Source organism: Mytilus trossulus, chromosome 4 (assembly GCF_036588685.1).
Source record: "Mytilus trossulus isolate FHL-02 chromosome 4, PNRI_Mtr1.1.1.hap1, whole genome shotgun sequence".
NCBI lineage: Eukaryota > Metazoa > Mollusca > Bivalvia > Mytilida > Mytilidae > Mytilus > Mytilus trossulus.
In genome coordinates this window covers 54,006,383-54,013,244 of record NC_086376.1, presented here as the reverse complement: position 1 = coordinate 54,013,244, position 6,862 = coordinate 54,006,383, and the positions used below count along the sequence as shown (strand labels likewise).

Genomic DNA, 6,862 nt, shown 5'->3' with positions numbered 1-6,862 from the left:
TGGTATGATTGTCAGGTGTACATGTCATCTGACCTTGACCTCATTTTCATGGTTCAGTGGTCAAAGTTAAGTTTTTTAGTTTTGGTCTATTTTTCTTTCTAATACTTTATGCATTAGGTCAACTATATTTGGTATATGGAAATATTTTATGATCTATATATCGGTTACGCAGGTTTCATTTCACCTTGACCTCATATTCACAGTCCATTGCTAAGTTTTAAGTGTTTGTGTTTTGGTCTGTTTTTTTTTATTTATAAGCAATAAGTCAACTATATTTGTAATATTGAATTGTTAGCTGTACATGTCTGCCTGGCATGGTTCATCCAACCTTGACCTCATTTTCATGGTTCATTGATCAATGTTTCATTTTCTTGGTTAATGTTGAGTTTATGTGACAGTTGTAATAAAGCTTTATATTTAAGCCTATCAAGATAGTATCAAGGATAAGTAAAGAAGGCGAGACATTTCAGTGTGTGCACTCTTGTTGCTTTAGGTTGTAATCCATTTAACCTTGAAAAAACAACTAAGTGACCTTTTCTAAACTTAAAGTAGCCATTTTTTCACTTATTAAATTAATGTAAAAGTATAAAGAACCATATATTTTTGAAATCAGTGTCAAGTGAACTATCAAACAATACCAGGAGTGACATTTTTCAAAGTAAAAATGATATTTTATTTTGTATAAAAACTATATATTTTTGGAATTGGTACAAAAAGCTGGAATCGACATTTATAATCAAAGGAATAGGGGCAATAAGGTCCTTATTTGGCCCAAAAATTACTGCAAATTTAAAAGTTATCATACATATGCTTAAATAACTGAAAACTTAACTGACTAAGGTATAAAGTACTAAGAAAAACAAAACAAATTTGACATTCAACAAGTTACCATGGCAACAAATCACGACTTAATTTGCATATTATGTTAAATTTCGTGATTTTCCTTGTTTTTTCATTAAATTTTAAGTATATTTTAGATTTAAAAAGTATGTGCGCATCCAAGAAACAACTTTTTATTTGGTGAGATTATGTCAATAGTTAACATAAAGCTTCTGTTAAGTTATTTTGTTGTTTCTTGGCTGCGTGGGGTGTTTCCACAACGGAAATAAAGATAAAAAACTGCAAAACTTCTGTAATTTTGCATCGTTTTTGTGAAAACAGTACATATAATGACGTGATTGTGACGTCATCAGATGAAAACCTTCATGTTTTTCATTTAAATTTCTTGACTTGATGCATTTCTAAACATTATGTGCCAATTTGAAATGGTTATCAAACATTTTATTTTCTTGGGCCAAAACTAGGCCTTAATGCCCCTACTCCTTTAAATATTTTCATTTTAAAATTATCCTTACTTGTGGAAAGACCTTGAATTGTTCTCTGAACATTTGGTTTTAATTTTCTTTATACTTTCTATAGCCTATAGAAAATATATAGTATAGATAACTTAAAATAATTGAAAGTGAGGTATGGTTATCTATTTCATTTTCTATGTTTTGATTTTTATCTGTTTAGGTGGCGTTAAAGGATCAGAAGGACAGGTATGTTAAGATAAGATTGTGTGCATGAACGTATGTCCTTTTGTCCAAATTTCCTCAAGGTTGCGTCAAAGGTACAGTAGGACAGGTATGTTAAGATAAGATTGTGTGCATGAATGTATGTCTTTTTGTCCAAATTTCCTCTAGGTGGTGTAAAGGATCAAAAAGAAAGGTATGTTAAGATAAGATTGTGTGTATGTTTAAATGTCTTTTTGTCCAAATTTCTTCTAGGTGGCGTCGAAAGGACAGGTATGTTAAGATAAGATTGTGTGCATGAATGTATGTCTTTTTGTCCAAATTTCCTCTAGGTGGTGTAAAGGATCAAAAAGAAAGGTATGTTAAGATAAGATTGTGTGCATGTTTAAATGTCTTTTTGTCCAAATTTCTTCTAGGTGGCGTCGAAAGGACAGGTATGTTAAGATAAGATTGTGTGCATGAATGTATGTCTTTTTGTCCAAATTTCCTCTAGGTGGTGTAAAGGATAAAAAAGAAAGGTATGTTAAGATAAGATTGTGTGCATGTTTAAATGTCTTTTTGTCCAAATTTCCTCTAGGTGGCGTTGAAAGGACAGGTATGTTAAGATAAGATTGTGTGCATGAATGTATGTCTTTTTGTCCAAATTTCCTCTAGGTGGTGTAAAGGATCAAAAAGAAAGGTATGTTAAGATAAGATTGTGTGCATGTTTAAATGTCTTTTTGTCCAAATTTCTTCTAGGTGGCGTTGAAAGGACAGGTATGTTAAGATAAGATTGTGTGCATGAATGTATGTCTTTTTGTCCAAATTTCCTCTAGGTGGTGTAAAGGATAAAAAAGAAAGGTATGTTAAGATAAGATTGTGTGCATGTTTAAATGTCTTTTTGTCCAAATTTCCTCTAGTTGGCGTTGAAAGGACAGGTATGTTAAGATAAGATTGTGTGCATGAATGTATGTCTTTTTGTCCAAATTTCCTCTAGGTGGTGTAAAGGATCAAAAAGAAAGGTATGTTAAGATAAGATTGTGTGCATGTTTAAATGTCTTTTTGTCCAAATTTCTTCTAGGTGGCGTCGAAAGGACAGGTATGTTAAGATAAGATTGTGTGCATGAATGTATGTCTTTTTGTCCAAATTTCCTCTAGGTGGTGTAAAGGATCAAAAGGAAAGGTATGTTAAGATAAGATTGTGTGCATGTTTAAATGTCTTTTTGTCCAAATTTCCTCTAGGTGGCGTCAAAGGATCAAAAGGACAGGTATATTAAGATAAGATTGTGTGCATGAATGTATGTCATTTTGTCCAAATTTCCTCTAGGTGGTGTAAAGGATCAAAAAGAAAGGTATGTTAAGATAAGATTGTGTGCATGTTTAAATGTCTTTTTGTCCAAATTTCTTCTAGGTGGCGTCGAAAGGACAGGTATGTTAAGATAAGATTGTGTGCATGAATGTATGTCTTTTTGTCCAAATTTCCTCTAGGTGGTGTAAAGGATCAAAAGGAAAGGTATGTTAAGATAAGATTGTGTGCATGTTTAAATGTCTTTTTGTCCAAATTTCTTCTAGGTGTGTCAAAGGATCAAATGACAGGTATGTTAAGATAAGATTGTGTGCATTTTTGTATGTATTTTTGTCCAAATTTCCTCTAGGTGGTGTAAAGGATTAAAAGGAAAGGTATGTTAAGATAAGATTGTGTGCATGTTTAAATGTCTTTTTGTCCAAATTTCTTCTAGGTGGCGTCAAAAGGACAGGTATGTTAAGATAAGATTGTGTGCATTTTTGTATGTCTTTTTGTCCAAATTTCCTCTAGGTGGCGTCAAAGGATCAAAAGGACAGGTATATTAAGATAAGATTGTGTGCATGAATGTTTGTCATTTTGTCCAAATTTCCTCTAGGTGGTGTAAAGGATCAAAAGGAAAGGTATGTTAAGATAAGATTGTGTGCATGTTTAAATGTCTTTTTGTCCAAATTTCTTCTAGGTGGCGTCGAAAGGACAGGTATGTTAAGATAAGATTGTGTGCATGAATGTATGTCTTTTTGTCCAAATTTCCTCTAGGTGGTGTAAAGGATCAAAAGGAAAGGTATGTTAAGATAAGATTGTGTGCATGTTTAAATGTCTTTTTGTCCAAATTTCTTCTAGGTGCGTCAAAGGATCAAACGACAGGTATGTTAAGATAAGATTGTGTGCATTTTTGTATGTATTTTTGTCCAAATTTCCTCTAGGTGGTGTAAAGGATTAAAAGGAAAGGTATGTTAAGATAAGATTGTGTGCATGTTTAAATGTCTTTTTGTCCAAATTTCTTCTAGGTGGCGTCAAAAGGACAGGTATGTTAAGATAAGATTGTGTGCATTTTTGTATGTCTTTTTGTCCAAATTTCCTCTAGGTGGCGTCAAAGGATCAAAAGGACAGGTATATTAAGATAAGATTGTGTGCATGTTTAAATGTCTTTTTGTCCAAATTTCTTCTAGGTGGCGTCAAAAGGACAGGTATGTTAAGATAAGATTGTGTGCATTTTTGTATGTCTTTTTGTCCAAATTTCCTCTAGGTGGCGTCAAAGGATCAAAAGGACAGGTATATTAAGATAAGATTGTGTGCATGAATGTATGTCATTTTGTCCAAATTTCCTCTAGGTGGTGTAAAGGATCAAAAGGAAAGGTATGTTAAGATAAGATTGTGTGCATGTTTAAATGTCTTTTTGTCCAAATTTCTTCTAGGTGGCGTCGAAAGGACAGGTATGTTAAGATAAGATTGTGTGCATGAATGTATGTCTTTTTGTCCAAATTTCCTCTAGGTGGTGTAAAGGATCAAAAGGAAAGGTATGTTAAGATAAGATTGTGTGCATGTTTAAATGTCTTTTTGTCCAAATTTCTTCTAGGTGCGTCAAAGGATCAAACGACAGGTATGTTAAGATAAGATTGTGTGCATTTTTGTATGTATTTTTGTCCAAATTTCCTCTAGGTGGTGTAAAGGATCAAAAGGAAAGGTATGTTAAGATAAGATTGTGTGCATGTTTAAATGTCTTTTTGTCCAAATTTCTTCTAGGTGGCGTCAAAAGGACAGGTATGTTAAGATAAGATTGTGTGCATTTTTGTATGTCTTTTTGTCCAAATTTCCTCTAGGTGGCGTCAAAGGATCAAAAGGACAGGTATATTAAGATAAGATTGTGTGCATGAATGTATGTCATTTTGTCCAAATTTCCTCTAGGTGGTGTAAAGGATCAAAAGGAAAGGTATGTTAAGATAAGATTGTGTGCATGTTTAAATGTCTTTTTGTCCAAATTTCTTCTAGGTGGCGTTGAAAGGACAGGTATGTTAAGATAAGATTGTGTGCATGAATGTATGTCTTTTTGTCCAAATTTCCTCTAGGTGGTGTAAAGGATCAAAAGGAAAGGTATGTTAAGATAAGATTGTGTGCATGTTTAAATGTCTTTTTGTCCAAATTTCCTCTAGGTGGCGTCAAAAGGACAGGTATGTTAAGATAAGATTGTGTGCATGAATGTATGTCCTTTTGTCCAAATTTCCTCTAGGTGGCGTCAAAGGTACAGTAGGACAGGTATGTTAAGATAAGATTGTGTGCATTTTTGTATGTTTTTTTGTCCAAATTTCCTCTAGGTGGCGTAAAGGATCAAAAGGACAGGTATTTTAAGATAAGATTGTGTGCATGAATGTATGACTTTTTGTCCAAATTTCCTCTAGGTGGCGTAAAAGGTACAGTAGGATAGGTATGTTAAGATAAGATTGTGTGCATTTTTGTATGTTTTTTTGTCCAAATTTCCTCTAGGTGGCGTCAAAGGATCAAAAGGACAGGTATGTTAAGATAAGATTGTGTGCATGAATGTATGTCTTTTTGACCAAATTTATTAAGATGATTTAAGTTTGTATTACAGATGGAAGAGCCCAGATGAAAGTCCAGTCCTAGACCTGAAGGAAAATTGTTGTATGTTAGGTGCCAGATAATGATGATGTAAGTATTTGTTCATTACAATTGTGATTAAAACTTTTTTTTTCTTAAACTTAGGTATTCAAAATTAGTTTTTCATTTGAAAGACTGCTTGAAACTTTATTACAAAATCGTCCCTGATTTCTTGCTCAAATTTTTTCTTATGCAATAAATTTAAAAAGAATTATTGTAATTAGAAATAGACTGATCCCCCCAATTTAGGATTTGAAATAAGACAATTATTGCATTACATTAATTTCTGAGTTAATTATTACAACAAATAGACTTAATATTGACAATTTGGATATTTACATATTTATTTCCATTTTAATTGGGAAAATATGACTTTTTGTCAAAATGTATACATCAGATTGTTTTGTTTAGCCACCACATTCTGATAATTATCAGCATACATTAATTTCAGACTTAATGATGTTATCATTAATCAGTCTTCATAGTACTGATTAAAAGTTAAAATGAAAATGGTTAATGAATTGTAGGCAAAAAGAGCATACCGGTAGATACAGAAAATTTTGCCATTGACACAGATCTGGAAAGAAGCTTAAAGGAAGGACCAAGTTTCAGTCGAGATGGCAGATGAGTAGCAACTCCATGGAAGAAGTTTACTTAGATCTTCAACAAGTCCGAGGCTTTGCCATGTCAGCAATCAAGCAGCAAGGATAGCAGCTGGAATGAAGATTAATTATCACATTGATCTTCAAACAAGTCTGAGGCTTAGTCATGAAAGAAATAATGCAAGTATATTTAAGCCAATTAGTTCTGTACATTATCAGGAAAATGGGATAAAGTCTATAAAGATTATTTATAAGGCAACACTCATTTTTGTTATTTTGCACAATAAAAACACACAAAAAAAGATATTATCAAATTGATAATTGTTTTTCCTGTACATGATTAAAATTCAATGCCATGCAAAGTAAATCCTGTTAGAATTTTTACTTCAAGGGAGACTATTACAATAAACAGCAAGACTGTTTCTTTCATTGGGAGATAACTCTCTATTACACAATCAGAATACAGAAAAGATTAATAAAAATTTAGGCTGGCAATTTGACAAATTTGTTAAATATATAATTTGTGGCAATTTCTTTTTAGATTATATAACAGTGCCAATGTTTTCATGAAGGGGAGTAAGACTTGTGGTATACTATATCTTTAATACAAGTACGTATATAATTCTTCTATTTAAACAAATTTTATCATATTCATATAAGTTTACAGGGAAAAAATGTGCACCCAGTAGGCTTAAAGTTGTAAGAGGTCAAATGTTTTTTTGTTGTTGGCTAAAGGTTCTAAAATTTTGAATTGATCACACTGATGTCATTGAAAAGACTAATGTATGCAGGCTTTGGCTAAACCACGATATGAAGTACCTACAAAATTACAATTTGTCACCAAATAA

General features: G+C 32.4%; 1 long non-coding RNA gene across 2 annotated transcripts; it reads left to right on the top strand.

Annotated features, from left to right (window-relative positions):
- The first annotated feature begins 3,375 nt into the window (after window positions 1–3,375).
- On the top strand, window positions 3,376–6,189 carry LOC134715526 (uncharacterized). 2 transcript variants are annotated; one of them, XR_010106742.1, is made up of 3 exons: window positions 3,376–3,555; window positions 3,640–5,463; window positions 5,940–6,189. It is a non-coding gene; the product is annotated as an uncharacterized LOC134715526 (long non-coding RNA). The 2 variants fall into 2 exon arrangements; XR_010106743.1 differs by having other exon boundaries at window positions 3,376–4,291; window positions 4,376–5,463.
- Window positions 6,190–6,862: the final 673 nt, after the last annotated feature.